Raw genomic sequence first — 18,103 nt, 5'->3', positions numbered from 1 at the left:
AATGTATCTGGTACAGTTGCAGGATTCAAAATTAATACACAGAAATCTCTTGCATTTCTACGCACTAGCAACGAAAGGACAGAAAGAGAAATTAAGGAAATAATCCCATTTACCATTGCAACAAAAAGAATAAAATACCTAGGAATAAACCTAACTAAAGAGATTAAAGACCTGTACTCAGAAAACTATAAGACAATGATGAAAGAAATCAAAGATGAAACAAACAGATGGAGAGATATACCACATTCTTGGATTGGAAGAAACAATATTATCAAAATGACTATATTACCCAAGGCAATCTACAGATTAAATGCAATCCCTATCAAAATACCTATGGCATTTTTCACAGAACTAGAACAAAATATTTTACAATTTGTATGGAAACACAAAAGACCCTGAATAACCAAAGCAATCCTAAGAAAGAAAAATGGAGCTTGAAGAATCAGGCTCCCTGACATCAGACTATTCTATAAAGCTACAGTAGTCAAAACCATATGGTACTGGCACAAAACCAGAAATATAGATCAATAAAACAGGATAGAAAGTCCAGAGAGAAACCCATGTACCTGCGGTCAATTAATCTATGACAAAGGAGGCAAGAATATACAATGGAGGAAAGAGAGTCTCTTCAATAAGTGGCACTGGGAAAACTGGACAGCTACATGTAAAAGAATAAATTTAGAACACTCCTTAACACCATATACAAAAATCAACTCAAAATGGATTAAGGACCTAAATATAAGGCCAGATACTATAAAACTCTTAGAGGAAAACATAGGAAGAACACTCTCTGATATAAATCACAGCAAGATCTTTTCTGACCCACCTCCTACAGTAATGAAAATAAAAACATAAATAAACAAATCAGACCTAATTAAACTTAAAAGCTTTTGCACAGCAAATGAAGCCATAAAATGAAATGACAACCCATAAAATGGGAGAAAATATTTGCAAATGAAGTGACCAACAAGGGATTAATTTCCAACATATACAAAGAGCACATGAAGCTCAATAATGAAAAAACAAACCATCCAATCAAAAAGTGGGCAGAAGATCTGAACAGACATTTCTCCAAAGAAGACATACAGATGGCCAAAAAGCACATGAAAAGATGCTCAATATCACCAATTACTAGAGAAATGCAAATCAAAACTACAATGAGGTATCACCTCACACCGGTGAGAATAGCCATAAGCAAAAAATCTAGAAACAATAAATACTGGAGAGGGTGTGAAGAAAAGGGACACTGTTGGTGGAAATGTAAATTGGTACAACCACTATGGAGAACAGTATGGAGGTTCCTTAAAAAACTAAAAATACAACTACCATGAGATAAAGCAATACCACTACTGGGCATATATCCAGAGAAAACCATAATTGAAAAAGATACATGCACCCCAATGTTCATTGCAGCAGTATTTACAATAGCCAGGACATGGAAGCAACCTAAATGTCCATCAACAGAGGAATGAATAAAGAAGGGGTGGTACATATATACAAGGGAATATTACTCAGCTGTAAAATAGATGAAATAATGCTATTTGAAGCAACATGGATGGACCTAGAGATTGTTATACTAAGTGAAGTAAGTCAGACAGAGGAAGGACAAGTATTGTATGATATTGTTTATATACAGAATCTAAAAAAATGATACAAATGAACTTATTTACAAAACAGAAACAGAGTTACAGATGTAGAAAACAAACTTATGATTACCAAGGGGGAAAGTGGGGGTGGGTGGGGAGGGATTAATTGGGAGATTGGGATTGACATATACGCACTACTATAAATAAAATAATCAAGGATCTACTGTATAAGACAAGGAACTCTACTCAATATTCTATAATAACTAATGTGAAAAAAGAATCTGAAAAAGAATAGGTATATGTATAACTGAATCACTTTGCTGTACACCTGAAACTTACATAACAGTGTAAATCAACTATACTCCAATATAAAATTAAATTAAATTTAAAAAACTTAAAAAAAGAAGCATTCTAGCCAAAGAGCATTTATATCCTATTATTTCTAGTCATAATATATGTACATAATAATAAGTTTATAATAAATTGTACATGTATATAATATACAATACATAATAATGTATACACATGTATATATTTTATTATGCATCATATACACATGTCAATGAATTCAGAAACATATACAACAAAATATAAAGAGTACTTATCTCAAGGTGGTAGGATTACTATACTTTTCCATGTCTTTTTTATTTTTTACAATGAATACACATTAATTTTATAATATTAATATTTTTCAGAGGTGTTTATATGTCTTAACTATTTGGAGATGTCTGACATTTTAATCTACAGATGTCATACTCTTTTCATATTTAATAAAAGTTAAGTTCACAGACAAGAAACTATAATTACATGAAGAATTCATGGAGAGAAAACAATTCCTACCTTTTGGAGAGAAACTGATAAAAACATAACACGTGCTGTGAGACTCAGCAGCGTAATGGAGGCAGTAAATCTCTAGATGTTCTATGCCTTTACGAGTCCCTATAAAGTAGTAACTCTTCTTTCTGTAACAGAAATAACATAGACATACACATTTATTTAAAGGAGAGGCTGAATGAAAATCATCCTTAAGTACACATTGGAGCTATATAGGCTGCCTGTTTTCAAGTGGGGGTTTCACAGAAAAACAGTTGGAAATATTACCACTTATTTGTTAATATAACCCTGGGAAAGTTACTTATCCTCTCAGTGCCTTAGTTTCCTCATCTGTAAATGGGGATAATAACACTACCCAAGAAGAAAGGTTATTATAAAGATTAATATTCATGAAGTACAACAGTGTCATATACAATAACAACAGTGTATGCTGCATATGGGTTAAAGATAAATACCTCGGTGAGGTTGATTATATTAATAGAGACCCTTCACAGAGCATATTACTTCTGTTAACATCTCAAGTAATTCTCACTTCAGTGCTATGAATGGATATTATTACCACCTGGCCCTTAGCTTTGCAAAACAGACACTTGATTTTACCAGAGCTCCCCAGACTGTTACAAACTCATAAGAACTGATAAATTTAAAAAGGGAACTTCTTGTTGTTCCAAAATGATTGCAAATGGATTGGATAAAATACTATTTCCCGACACCTGGTCTATTTAAGTACAAACCACTTAGAAATTACCTGTTTAACGTAAAGTAAAGCAAGTAGAATTGAAAACTCAAATTGGACCTTCCATCAAATCATAGCAGTGTGCTTTCTACTGTGTTACTAATTTCCTCTTACACTTGATATGATACTTTGAGAAGGCACAGCATCACCAATGGAGTATTCTTGCCATGAATGTTTAATCTGAATCTAATAAGCAAAAAAAAAAAATTCAGAAAAGTCTAAATTAAGGAACATTTGCAAACAGTTTGCCCAGACTTATAAAACATGTCAACAACATGACATAAAAAGGCTAGGAATTTTTCTTTTTTTCTTTTTTTTAAGATTAAAGGAGAGGGACTTCCCAGGTGGCACAGTGGTTAAGAATCCACCTGCCAGTGCAGGGGTCATGGGTTCGAGCCCTGGTCCAGGAAGATCCCACATGCCGTGGAGCAACTAAGCCTGTGTGCCACAACTACTGAGTCCACGTGCCACAACTACTGATGCCCGTGCACCTACAGCCCATGTTCTGCAATAAGAGAAGCCATCACAATGAGAAGCCCAAGCACCGTGACAAAGATTAGCCCCTGCTCGCCACAACTAGAGAAAGCCCCGGCATAGCAATGAATACCCAAAGTAGCCAAAAAATAATAATAATAATAAAAATAAATAAAATAAATTTAAAAAATATTAAAGGAGATTAAATGGATATAACAACTGAATACAATGCATGATCCTTGATTGGATCTTGGAATCAGTGGGAAAAAGACAGCTATAATTACTGAAAAGTTGGGAAATATAAAATACACTTTTAAAATAGTTAATGAATTTAAAATTAAGTGGATTATTCCTATAAATAAAATTATTCATTCATACATTTATATTTATCACAATTAACTAAACATCTATTCAGTGTGATAGGCCTGCAGATAAAAATTCTTGCAAGTGACAGACCCTCAAATACAGTCTTGGCCTGCCAAAGAGGTCAGGTGAAGGGCAGTGAGGACCCCTCTGTCTCATCCTGGCAAGTCAGGAAAGTAGCTACGCCATCATCTGATATATTGGGACTCAGGTCATCTTCCTACTGAAGTGTTTTCCCTTCTAATGAAGGGGAAAGATTCACAATGTTGGATCAGGTTGCTGCTTTATGCAGCCTTCAATAAAGTTCTACAAGAAAGACTGGCACATCAGGAAGCAGAGAAGGGAAAAAAAGACAGCTTGCCAAAGGAACTACTTTCTGTCTGTGGCTGAGAATCAGATGATCTGGAGCTTGGCAGGACTGAAAAAGCCAAATTATAAATGTTTTATAATTATCTTTTATTTTATTTTATTTTGAATAAGTTATTTGCATGATATAGAATTGAGAGATATAAAAAGGCAGTGAAAAGTTTCCTTTCCAGTTTTGTCCCCCAGACATCTACCTTCCCTCTCCAGAGGCAATTCCTGCTACCACTCATGTACTCTTTCAGAAATGTTTAATGCATTAATCTATACATGTATTTACAGAAACGGAGCAAGTTATACACTCTGTTCTATACCTTGCTTTCTTTATGTGATATGTTTTGTCAATTGATCACTTCAGTACAAAGAGAGCTGCACTATTATATATTATCTTCTTAAAGCTTATACTGTAAAAACTGTAGAGCAGATAAGAATGCAAGAGGACACAACAGGCATTTTCCCATGGAAAGCAAATAAGACACTGTCCACCAGGCAAAAAACAGTATTGAGGTATCTGAGTAGAGTACTGAAGATGATGACTGAGAAAGGAACCTGGGAGGATTTGTCTGAAAACATCTCTGGATTCTGAGAGTGCCAGTGCACTGTGGCAGAACATCTGAAAAGTTACTGAAGCCTTTGCCAGGAGAGGGGTGCAAAAATGGCTAAGACTGAGCTACCAGACATTAAGGAGACTGGGGTTTGAAGAAACAAGGTGAAGAGTATATGGTCCTCACATCTGGAGGCCACAGCAAGAACCGCGGCAGTAGATTAAGTATATGAAGTCCAAGAGGCCAAGCAAGAGGAAATATATCTCAGTGATGACGGCACATGGTGCCCAAATGCCAAAGGCCAAGAGTAACTCAGCAGAGACCAGCAAGCAGAGAGAAGAATGTGGAAACTCATGCTTATCTGCTGATATCAGGGTGATATGAGTCTCCCCAGGAACTTGGGGAAGAGTAGAAGGGAAGGAGAGGATAAGAAGAATCTTAGTTTAAAGCCTAAACTGACTCAATTTTAATTCAGAAATGACCAAGTTACTACCAATTGCTAAGATTAAGTTTTCCTTTATCTACAGAAATGATGGGGAGGGGACGCCAGGAAAAGAGGTTTGTGAGTTAATTCTATTTTACATATAGGCAAACAGTATTTTACATATTTGAGATAACTATAAAATTTAAATCTACACAGTTAGCTCATAAAGCTGTTACAAGAATTCAATGAAATGGTTGTGTGAAAATGTGCAAAGAATAAATGGCATGATTCTCTGGTTACAATTTTTGATAGCAACCTTTCTGTGACTTCCCCCCCAAGTTCTGAGGACCTTTACTGTGGTCCCATAATTCCAGATTTTATTATACACCCCCACTTCTAAAGAGTATTAGCTTTGAAGTAAGTGAATCTTGGGTTCAAATTCTACCTTTGTCACCCACTAGCTGTATGAATTTGGGAAAGTAATTTAACTTCTTTGAGTCTCTGAATCTTTATTCATAAAACATAGTGTGATAATCAAAAATTATGTCATACATGTATTAAATGAAAGAATGAAATGTAAACAGGACACTGTCTTTAATAATGAAAAATCACTGTATACATATATTAAGTAAGATAATGAAACAAACATAGCACATTGTCTGGCCTATGGTTGGTGGGCCTACTTACTTCCTATAAAGGTTAAACTATGTTGCCCAGTTTTTGATTTGGAAATTTTGATAATCTTATCCATGTCCTTACTCTAATAGAGTAAGCGCTGTGAATATATGGCTCTTAGCTATTGTTCCCAGGGGAATGGAGTACTAAACATCCCCACATGCTGTGAAGCAGGCCTGTGTCATAATAAAAGCATTCAGTATAAAATACATGATACATAAATGGCAATCGCTTCAAATCTTACTCTGAAGCTGAGTATAGGGATTGGAAATGGTAATTTCTCATTTTGTTAAAAACAGAAATTGTCTTTCTAAAACTGATATTTTTAAAAAAAGGTATTTATTTAAAATCTAACAAATGTTAAAAAGAAGAAACTACTCAGTAGATAATAAAATGTGCAGTGTTGATTTCTGGTTAAAGATGGTAGATTGAACATACACATTTAACTCATCCTCTTTCAAAATCACATGAAAATACAATATAATATTAAATATTTTATTAAAAAGCATGAAACAAGAAAGAAAAAGAGAATGAGAGATGAATGACAGTCCAAGAAACTTAGGAATTGGTAGCACACAGACTTTGGAAGTAGGTTAAAGGTAAAAATAAAAGTAAGCCTGGCTGGAAGTCTATTTAAGAATTAGTCTCTTGCATTCCCTCTCTACCATTCGCAACTGGACAAGTACCCCTCCCTCCATCATCCTAGCAGAAGCCAATGTTTATTCTTTGGAGTGGTAAAACAGAAGGTTCCCAAACTGGGAAGTTTGGAGAATTCTGGTCATCAGAGTACTCTACTGAAAACAGAACTGAATGAAATTTTATACTTTGAATGTGAGATCCCAAGTCCTCTTCTACTTAGTTTGTAAAATGCTAGTAGTGCATCTTATAACCTCTAGGCAGGAGAGTGAAAGATTCTTCTTTGGCAAATCTAACTGGATTAAAAGGAAGTTTCTCAATAAACTGATATTGCGGGTTCCCGAACAAAACAGCATAGTCAGATCTATGGCATCCACAGTCATCAAGCCCCAATCATGTATTATCCAGACATCCCCTTTTCTTATCATCTTAATACATTATATGTGAAGCTGAAAAAAAAATCAAGAAATAGAACTATAATAATTTATTTAAAGATATTCTTCATAAATACAAAAAGAAACACTTAAAAAACTGAAAGTGATTGCTTCTCGTAATTGGAAAATTGGTGAAAAGAGGTGTAGAACAGGAAACTGATAATTTCTTTTAAAAATAAGTCTTGTAGGACTACTTGATTTTTTAAACCATGTGCATGTGTAACAGATAAATATAAAACAAGACAGTATAAAATTAACATTAACAATGATCTGTAGAAACAGCAATTCAAATTTAAATTCTTAAATGTGGTTGCATATGAATTGTTGTATTATATAACCTTACAGGGTAAGTTTCTAGCAAACAGGTGCTACATCAGACAAACGTCTTTTATGGCAGCCAGCACATGGCAGCTTTCTAAACATTGCTACTTTAACTGTTAACAGTGAAAAACAAAAACAGGCACCATGGTGGATTCTAGACCTCCTGGGTTCAAATCCTGACTCTACCCCTTTCTAGTTATATAACTTTTTGGACAATATATTAAATTTATTTTTGTTTAAGCTTCCTTATTTGTAAAGTCCTTATTTCATAGGAATGTTGTGAGTGTTAGATAGGAACAGTGTTTATTAGCACAGAGCCTGGGGCATAAGGGATGGTTAATAAATGCTACCTATTTTAATTTTAATCCCAAATTCCTAACTCTGGGTTTTAAGGATCATATCCACTGTATCTCTTCCTACCTTATTACGCAGACCTTGTGCCATTTTGTTTCCCACAAATGTCTTGTTCAACAACTCTAACCCTAATCACAGAGATCAGACTCAATTATCACCCTAAAATCAATACTGCCTGGTTCACTTCAAAACACAAACTAGAAATAAATACCTGGAACCACTTCTTTTGTCTTATTCATTCTTGCTTTCCTTTTCTTTTAGGGCAGCCTGGAGCAGGATTTGTTACCAGAAGACTTATGTTTGGGTAGGTCATTTAGCCTCTCTGACTAACCATTTTCTCATCTGTAAAGCAGAGATGATAATACCCGCTGGAGTGGATATTTGAAGTCTGCCTCGCCACCATGCTTTCCTGCTACTTCTGGTAACTGTATACCAGTTTTCCATTGGACAATTTACCTGTTCCACAGCTTTAGAAGTGGGCCTAACTGGCAAAGCCAGTCAGCAAAGCCCCCATCCCTCTGTACACAATGAGGTGTTCAAGGATGAATACTTAATCAAATCAGGACCAATGACACACAAAAGTGGAGCTGACAATGAAGCCAATTCAGGCGATAAGAACTGGAAGCCTCAGATTAGCCTACCTGGAGACCATTCTATCCTATAAACCACAAAATCTCCTTTTAGCCTAAGCTTGTGTGTGTGGAGGGGAAGGGAGGAATGGGGGGAGGGGAGGGCAGAGAGGAAGAGTGTTCTTCAACCAAACGAGTCTTAACTCCTACCAACCATATAAGTATTATCTCTACTGTTTCTAAGATCAACTGAAATAATAAATATAAAAATCCTGGATAAATGTAAAAGAGTATGCAAATGTTAACTGTTAAAAACTGTAATAACATAAGCCCAATTTCTTCACAAAGTACACTATGCCTTGTAATAACTATAACTTATTTTCACAAAAATCAAAGTACCTTATGAAAAATCTGGACATGGTGGATATTATTTGTGAATATATATTTTGCATAAAAAGTATAAGAATGTACAATTGCTCAAATTTTTCCAGGTCATGCATGTGACAGCAGCTCAGATGGCTTCCTTATCTACCAAATTAAAAGTTTAGGCTAGTACCCCCCAAATCTCTATTTTACTCTTTGATATTTATAGTTGTACACTTCATAAACCTGTTTGAATCCTTTTGAAAGTATGTATTCTGTACTAACTACTTACAAATGAGTTTTATCAGACTTAATTAGTAGTCTAGAGTAGTACAATTATTTTATTACTTATAAATAAAACATTTATTAAAGAGAAATTGAAAAATGGTACCTAGTCCTTATAAAAGCTGATTTTATAAACGTATAAAATAAAATAAATACTCTAAAGTTAGAATAAAAATTAGAAATAAATGATACCCAAAATGACCTCAAAGGCTATAAAAAGGCATATGTTTTCTTAAATAGACCCATCTCTTCATGTCTACAGGATTAATATGACTAACCATTCTATTCTTTCTGGCTAAAGCAAAAGTAAATTTTAGGCCAACTCCTGTTTCATTTCTCAGAAACTAAGTACGTGCAGTTGAAATAAATGCTGCTCTACAGTACTTGCTTCCTCTGATATGTCCTGGGTCTTATCTCTAGATTAGACTCCTTTAGGTAAAGGATCAGATAATCAGGTAATAAGAATGATTTTGGTTTCGTCTTTCATTATCGACACCTAATGCTAACAATGAATAATAATAATGAGAAAATCATGAGCACAAATGTGTACATCTTTTCATGATGGAAAATAGCCAATACAAAATGAAAAAAAAAAACTGTGTTATAATGGCATTTTTTAAAGAAAGAAACTGATAAGAATGTTATTCTTTAATTAAAAACATGTTATAATATCAGGGTCACTGGTAAAAGTTTAATACTGATTAAAAATACTATTAGACAGATAATTAGTCCAGAAACATCATAAAATGCTTAAATTCCAGCCCAACAAAACCAACAACTTTTCTTAATAAAGTGGAGTTAGAACCTGGGACTAAAAAAATCTGGTATTTTAATAAATACACTTTAAGTCAGTTTTGTTCTTCAAAATAGTTATCTTTGGAGGCCATAAACCAAGCCCAGAAATGCTAGAATTGTTCAAAATATTTTTGGAATTTCTCTTTTGTAATTGCCTCTACATTTAACTTTTGCGCCACACAAGATCCCTTGTTGTTTTTTGACGCCAAAAGGCATACATAACTTTTGACCCACTAAACTTAGTTTGAGATGACATTTAGTTGGTTTAAGAATTCAGATGAAACTATTATGTGTATGCAAAATAGTATGTTAAGAAACAAAAGCAATTCCATAAATATTTTGTGCAAAGGCAGTACCCATGGAGTAAGTCTACAGTTTCTGAAGTGTTTCTAAGAAAGAGTCAAATAATAATAAAGATTTGAAAATGTGTTTATCGCCTTCCCTGTGATTACGTCTTATATTAAGAATAAAATAGCAGTCTGAATATGCAGACATAATGTATCAAATTTCAGATTGTGAGAGTGAATTTTTAAAAAATAGCAGCTTCGAAAAATTAATTCAATTTAATTAACATGTATTGAGTGTATTCTATATATCTACAGGAGTGCTAGGTATAATAGAAAACATGAAAATAAATAATATATACAGGCCAGGTCTTCAGAGCAATTATAAGCTAGTGGAAGAGAAAGTTATGTACAATAACCAGTACAACATTCTACTTCAGTTCTAGATGTAAATATTCTAAACGAAGCCAAAATCTTCGTTATGTAAGCTAATTTACATTCAAACGCTTTAGTCCGGAGTTTCTCATGTCAATCCTTTTTACCACTAGAATTGTGTACCATTATAAATACATATCACATTACATTGTATAAATTTATTTATATATCTACTTCCTCAGCTGGTCTATGAGCTTCTCCACAGCAAGAACAGAGGTCATGGCACAACACCTACTGTAATGTACATGCACACAACAACTGCGTGAATCATAAGGCAGGAAGTTAAATCATTGAAAGAAAGGCAAAGTGGTATGAGAAAATCAGACAAGGAATAGTTTTAATTCCCACTGGAGAAAGCTTCAAAAACAGGGGGCATTTAAAGAAAACTGAGATCTTAATATATAGAAATACAATAAGAGAGAGAGGATTATGGGCAGATGGAACAGGAAAAGGTTGCAAAAGTATGAAGGTAAAAAAGGTACTGGGTATGCTGTAAAATAGTCATAATCCAGTATCACTGGAATTCCAAGCTTTTGTGATTAATTGATAGATGTATTAAGTATAGGGAGGGGTGGTGGGAATAACACGTAGACAAATTAGCAGCAATCTGAGTGGGTTATCCTTCCCAGACCTGTACTACCAGGGGAACAACAGTACGGGTCTACAAAAATGGCGTCATAAAAAAGGCCTTTGGGAATCTATTCATATGTCTGAACACAATTCAGATGTCTATATTATTTTAGAATAATGTAGAGCACTCCTTACCAAATAGCATTTCATGGAATAATGTACTCTTAGAGAAAAGCAAACATTTGCAGAAGCCAGTTCAATCCAGTACATTTTCCCAAATAATTTGATCGTGGAACACGTTTGTCATAAAATTCCTATTAACATCTCAGTTTGGAAAATATTATTGTAATTTTCCTATGTTTAATATGTAAGATATCACTATACTTTAACTTAAAATTTGAGTCATAAAATGGGTCTATTTCAAGCATTATGATGTTATCTTACGACTGGGAACAGCTCCTAAATATCCACCAATTTGGTAGCAAACAGAGGATATGAAATAGTATCATAATAGGAAATTATCAACATACGTTTCCTTTTTGTTTTCTTTAATTTATTAATTTATTATTATTGTTGGCTGGGTCTTCGTTGCTCTGAGCAAGCTTCTTCTAGTTGCCACTAGTGGGGCTACTCTTTGTTGCGGTGCCTGGTCCTCCCACTGCGGTGGCCTCCCCCCTTGCAAAGCACAGGCTCTAGGCACATGGGCTTCAGCAGTTGTGGCTCACGGGCTTAGTTGCTCCGAGGCACGTGGAATCTTCCCCGGGCCAGGGCTTGAACACGTGTCCTTTGCACTGCCAGGCGGATTCTCAACCACTGAGCCACCAGGGAAGTCCCGATATATACGTTACTTTTGTCTTAAATACCCAAACCTACATGGACTGCTTAATAGTTTATTTATGGTGGATTAATCTAGGCTACAGTGAAATTTAGTCAGATAAACATAAGGTTTGATTTAGCTATCTCTCCTCAAAAAATAGAAAGAAACTGGAAATAAGATGAATGTCTATCAAAGGGAGATCAACTCAATGATGGGTGATGCCTTGGAGGGCCAGGACGGGGAGGGTGGGGGGGAGTCACGGGTGGGAGGGGATATGGGGATATGTGTATAAATACAGCTGATTCACTTTGGTGTACCTCATAAGCTGGTATAAGAGTGTAAAGCAATTATGTTCCAATAAACAGCTTAAAAAAAAAGATGAATGTCTACAAATAGGGGAATAGTTAAATTTTGGTACCTCCATACTACACAATATTGCAGTCATTAAAAAAATTAATTAGAGCTATTTCTACAAAGCATTGTAGAGTGAGAAATGCAAAGTGCAGGGGTGTGTGTGTATGTGTGTGTGTGTGTAATCCCATCTTTTAAAGCAATGAACAATTCCTCTCTCTATACGTGTGTGTATATATATATATGTGTGTACATATTGAGATATGAAGGATAAGCACTAGGTTAAGAAAAAAGACTGCATAAAATATGATAATTTTACCAGTATATAAAATAAAAACAAGATCTAAGAAAATAAGACTATTACAACCTAGAGAATTTACATCAAAGTTGATTATAACTAATATAATAAATCTTTTCCATTTGATTTGTTTGATGAATTCCCATTAATTACAGTAGGGGCTGGGGCAGGTGGGATGTATATTTTGTAGCATGAGTTATATATTTTTTCCTGATTTGAATCCTACTTTTCTCACATTCCCAGTATACATTCTACATTCCAGCTATACTAAACTACCTAGCATTTACTGGAATACTCTGTGCTACTTCATATTCCTGTGCCTTTGTACACACCGTGTCCACTGTCCTTTTTTTTTCACTTCTCTGCATGTTTAAATCAAAAAAATTTATGTGTAAGACCTAGTCAAACAAATATTAAAAATACAACCTGTTGTATAATAAGCATTAAGTATTATAGGGATTCAGAGTCCTGACTGGAGTAGTCAGGAAAAGCTAGAAGGTCTTGAAAGATTAGCACTTTAACAGAAGTGAGGAGAGAAGGTACAGGCATAGCTTGAAGATGTTGCGGGTTCAGTTCTAGACCACTGCAATAAAGTGAATATTATTTTCAAAAAGCAACTCACACAAATTTTTCAGTTTCGCAGTGCATGTAAAAGTTATGTTTACACTACACTATAGTCTATTAATTGTGCAACAGCATTATGTCTAAAAAACAGTGTACATACCTTAATTAAAAAATACTTTATTGCAAAAAAATGCTAACCAACATGTGAGCCTTCAGTGAGTCATAATCTTTTTGCTGGTGGACGGTCTTGCCTCAATGTTGATGGCTGCTGACTCATCACGGTGGTGGTTGCTGAAGGTTGGGGTGGCTGTGGCCATTTCTCGAAATAAAACAATGAAGTTTGCTGCATCAATTGACTCTTGCTCTCACGAACAATTTCTCTGTAGCATGTGATGCTGTTTGATAGCATTTAACCCATAGCAGAACTTCTTTCAAAAATGGACTCAATCCTCTCAAACCCTGCTGCTGCCTTATCAACTAAGTTAATGTAATATTATAAATTTCTTGTCATTTCATCTATCTTCACAGCCTCTTCATTAGGAGTAAATTCCTTCTCAAGAAACCACTTTCCTTACACATCCTTAAGAAGCAACACCTCGTCCATTCAAGTCTTACCATGAGATTGTACCAATTCCGTCACATGTTCAGGCTCCACTTCTAATTTTAGTTCTTTTGCTGTTTCCACCACATCCACAGTTACTTTCTCCACTTAAGTCTTGTAGCCCTCAAAGTCATCCATGAGGGTTGGAATCGATTTTTTTGTAAACTCTCGTTAATGTTGATATTTTGACCTCTTCCTATGAATAACAAATATTCTCAATGGCATTTGGGATGGTGAATCCTTTCCAGAAGGTTTGCAATTTACTTTGCCCAAATCCATCAGAGGAATCACTCACTATCTATAGCAGCCATAGCCTTACAAAATGTATTTCTTAAATAATAAGATCTGAAAGTCGAAATTACTCCTTGATCCATGGGCTACAGAATGGATGTTGTATGAGCAAGCATGAAAACAACATAATCTTGTTGTACATCTTCATCAGAGCTCTTGGGTGACCAGGTACATTGTTTGTGAGCAGTAATATTTTGAAGGGAATCTTTTTTTCCTGAGCAATAGGTCTCAATAGTGGGCTTAAAATATTCAGTAAACCATGTTGTAAACAGATGTCCAGGCACTGCTGTTCCATTTATAGGGCACAGGCAGAGTAGATTTAGCATAATTCTTAAGGGCCCTAGGATTTTCAGAATGGTAAATGAGCCCTGGCTTCAACTTCAAATCATCAGTTGCATTACCCCCTAACAAGCGAGTCAGCCTATCTTTTGGCTTTGAAGCCAGGCACTGTACTGAAAATCTGTTGTACAGTGTACCGATCTTCATTATCTTAGCTAGATCTCTGGATAACTTGATGCAGCTTCTACATCAGCACTTGCTGCTTTACCTTGCGCTTTGATGCTACGGAGATGGCTTCTTTTCTTAAACCTCATGAACTAACCTCTGTCAGCTTTAAACTTTTTTTTTTTTTTTTTTTTTTTTTGTGCAGCATCCTCAACTCTCTCAGCCTTCAAAGAAAGGAAAAGCATTAAGGCCTTGCTCTGGGGTAATGTTGTGGCTGGTCTGATCTTCTATCCAAGACCCCCAAAACTTTCTTCATATCAGCAATAAGGCTGTTTTGCTTTCCTGTCATTCATATGTTCACTGGAGCAGCACTTTTAATTTCTTTCAAGAACTTTTCCTTTGCATTCACAACTTGGCTAACTGTTTGGCACAAGAGGCTTAGCTTTCAACCTGTCAACTTTTGACATGCCTTCCTCATTAAGCTTAATAATTTCTAGCTTTTGATTTAAAGTGAGAGATGTGCAACTCTTCCTTTCACTTGAACACTTAGAGGCCACTGTGGGGTTATTAACTGGCCTAATTTCAATATTGTTGTGTCTCGGGGAATAGGGAGGCCCAAGGAGAGGGAAAGAGATGGGGGAACAGCCAGTTAGTGAAGCAGTCAGAACACACACAGTATTGATTAAGTTACGCATCTTATACAGGTGTGGTTCTTGGTGCCCCCAAACAATTACTCCAGTAACATCAAAGATCACTGATTACAGATCATCATAACAAATACAATAATAATGAAAAAGTTTGAAAAATTACAAGAATTACTACCAAAACTTGACAGAGACAGGAAGTAAGCAAATGCTGTTGGAAAAATGGCACCAATAGACTTGCTTAATGCAGGGTTGCCACAAACTTTCAACTTGTAAAAAGTGCAGTATCTGTGAAGTGCAATAAAGCAAAGTCCAATAAAATAAGGTATGCCTGTATTACAAGCAGGGAGGAAGGACAAAAGCCAAGATATACAGGTGGTATAGAGTACATGACATTTTTAGGAGGGTATGTGGTAAATAATTGTGGATGGGTACATGGATGGATTTATCAGAGGATTAATATAGGGAAACAGCAAGTTATAAGATGGGAACGTTGGAATATGGCCAGATAATTTAGACTCTTAAATATGAAGCAAAGGTACCTAAAATCTATCCTGAATACCCAGGCTCTTCAAATAGGAGATTGTAAACCTCATGTGACACTAGAAGACTCAGAAGAAATAAAGAGCATCTTTCTGACTCATCAATTTTATTTGAAAATTGGAAGAATTAAGTACTTTAAGTTTTAAATTAAGTTTAAAACCATTATTTTAAAACATCTATTTAAATTTAATATATTATTTTTATGTTAAAACAGACGTATTATGGAGTGGGATGTAAGATTTGTGCAAATTTTTAAGATAAAACAGGAAACTTCTAAGAAATACTGAGCTTTTGGTGAGCTATGCTACCAGATTCTGGTGGGTGCTCTCATTTACATACTTTCCTGGCAGTGGAAATATACTCATGAAAGCGATTTGAGCAAGGTAGTAACAGGATTAAAATGATGATTTTCTTATATTAATCTAGCAGTAGGATGCAGGCTGGCCTAGAAATGGGGGAGAAGATTAGATATCTGTATCCTAGCTAAAGAACTATTTGCAACAGTCCAGAATAGCAGCTATTAGAATGGAAAGAAACTTGACAAGTTCCATTAAGGAACTTAGTATTTCAATTAACATTGCAATCCTTGCAGTGTATTGGAATAGATTCAATGATACTACACCTTCTTTATATTGAGAGGCAGTTTACTGTTGGTTAAATGCCAACTCTGGTGCCAGAATTCATAGGTTTAAATTTTGGCTCCGGCACTTACCTTCTATACAACTTCTGTACAAATTACTTAGCTGTTCTGTATCTCTATTTCCTCATCTGCATAATGGGAATAATGATAGTACTACCTACTTCACTGTATTGCTGTGAGGACTAAATCAGTTGATACATGTAAAGCACCTAGAACAATGCCTGGCAGAATAAACACTATTTAAGTGTTAGCTGCTATAATTACTTATAAAAAAATTATTTATATTAACATCCATCTTTCCTGAGATTTTAAGTTTCAAGGAATTAGGGAGCTCTTCAGTGTGAGTATATATTCTCTAATTCTGTGATGGCTCTGGAAAAATCCCTGAATCCTAGAATGTCAGCCCAAAGGTCAATGAGGGCTTTAAAAACATTATAGGTTGGGTCAGTTTATACCCCATTGCCCCTTTGTTACCATTAAAAACTTTACCATCAAATTCTCTTATGAATTTGATAATGTACTTTAAAAATGTCCACAACAAGTGTTTTTGGCACCTAATAAGACTAAATTTATTTGATAAAATGTAATTGTTGACAGTAAAAAATGGAGAAAAATGTATACATATCTTCTCAGAATGGGCAAAATCAATGATCTGCTATATATTATGGTATGTTACAGTGCACTGGTAGGTTTTATTAGGTTGGGCCACAAAAAATTGTCATATTCAGTCATTTTTGACTTACAAAAATGACAAATTCATATGGTTCAGCTTAATATTACCTCAAATGTACTTTGGACAAATAAAATATACTTTTATTTTTCTTAAGTAAGTTCTACACTTTTCTTTGTTTGTTAAAATAACCACGGAATGATTTGAACAAACAAGGTCAACAAAAGCAAACAAAATCACCCTTGTGGAATATACCAGTCTGGAACCTGGAAAACGCCTCTGTCTTGACCTTTAACCTCCGATCCCTCCCCTAGTTCCTGCAGTGCTATTGTGAGCAGGCTGGCTTGAAGGGTGGCCTTACAGATGTCTCCCTAACAACTTTGCATATGTTAGCCACCAAATGCCTTGCCTTTTTTCGTGATATTGCTTTTAAAAAACTTATTATTGAAGTATAGTTGATTTACAATATTGCGTTAGTTTTAGGTGTACAGCAAAGTGATTTGGATATATATATACACACACATATTTTTCAGATTATTTCCCATTATAGATTATTACAAGATATTGAATATAGTTCCCTGTGTTATACAGTAAATTACTGCTGTTTATTTATATTATTTTATTACTATCATTTTTAAAAATTTTTATTTTTATTTTTGGCTGCTTTGGATCTTCGTTGCTGTGCGTGAGCTTTCTCTAGTTGTGGTGAGTGGGGGCTACACTTCCTTGCAGTGTGCAGGCTTCTCAATGCAGTGGCTTCTCTTGCTGCAGAGCACAGACTCTAGGGTGCGCGGGATCAGTAGTTGTGGCTCGTGGGTATAGAGCCCAGGCTCAGTAGTTGTGGCACACGGGCTTAGCTGCTCTGTGGAATATGGAATCTTCCTTTACCAGGGATTGAACCTCGTGCCTGTCTGCATTGGCGGATGGATTCTTAACCACTGCACCACCAGGAAGTCCCTATCTATTTTATATAGAGTAGTTTTGTGTTTGTTAGTTCCATACTCCTAATTTATCTCCCCCCCCCGCCCCTTTCCCTTTGGTATGATATTACTTATATGTGGAATCTACAAAAAATACAAACGAATCTATATATAAAACAGAACCAGACTCACAGACTTAGAAACAAACTTATGGGATATGGCTTGGAAAGATTTTCCAGAAGGGTAATAACATTACTCTTAAGAAACTGAAATG

At 35.2% G+C, this 18,103-nt stretch overlaps 1 protein-coding gene across 6 annotated transcripts in view; it reads right to left on the bottom strand.

The window, feature by feature from the left end:
- MBD5 (methyl-CpG binding domain protein 5) overlaps nucleotides 1-18,103 on the bottom strand; it is a 158,996-nt gene that overhangs the window by 132,225 nt on the left and 8,668 nt on the right. For all 6 annotated transcript variants that reach the window (XR_009054996.1, XM_057743950.1, XM_057743949.1 and 3 more), the window contains exons 2-3: nucleotides 3,169-3,342; nucleotides 2,427-2,548 (exon numbers count right to left, since the gene is read on the bottom strand). The gene's annotated coding sequence lies outside the window, so the exon portion shown is untranslated. The remainder of the gene's footprint in view (nucleotides 1-2,426; nucleotides 2,549-3,168; nucleotides 3,343-18,103) is intronic.

This window comes from Hippopotamus amphibius, chromosome 8 (genome assembly GCF_030028045.1).
Source record: "Hippopotamus amphibius kiboko isolate mHipAmp2 chromosome 8, mHipAmp2.hap2, whole genome shotgun sequence".
Lineage (NCBI taxonomy): Eukaryota > Metazoa > Chordata > Mammalia > Artiodactyla > Hippopotamidae > Hippopotamus > Hippopotamus amphibius.
This window is presented reverse-complemented; position numbering and strand designations above follow the sequence as displayed.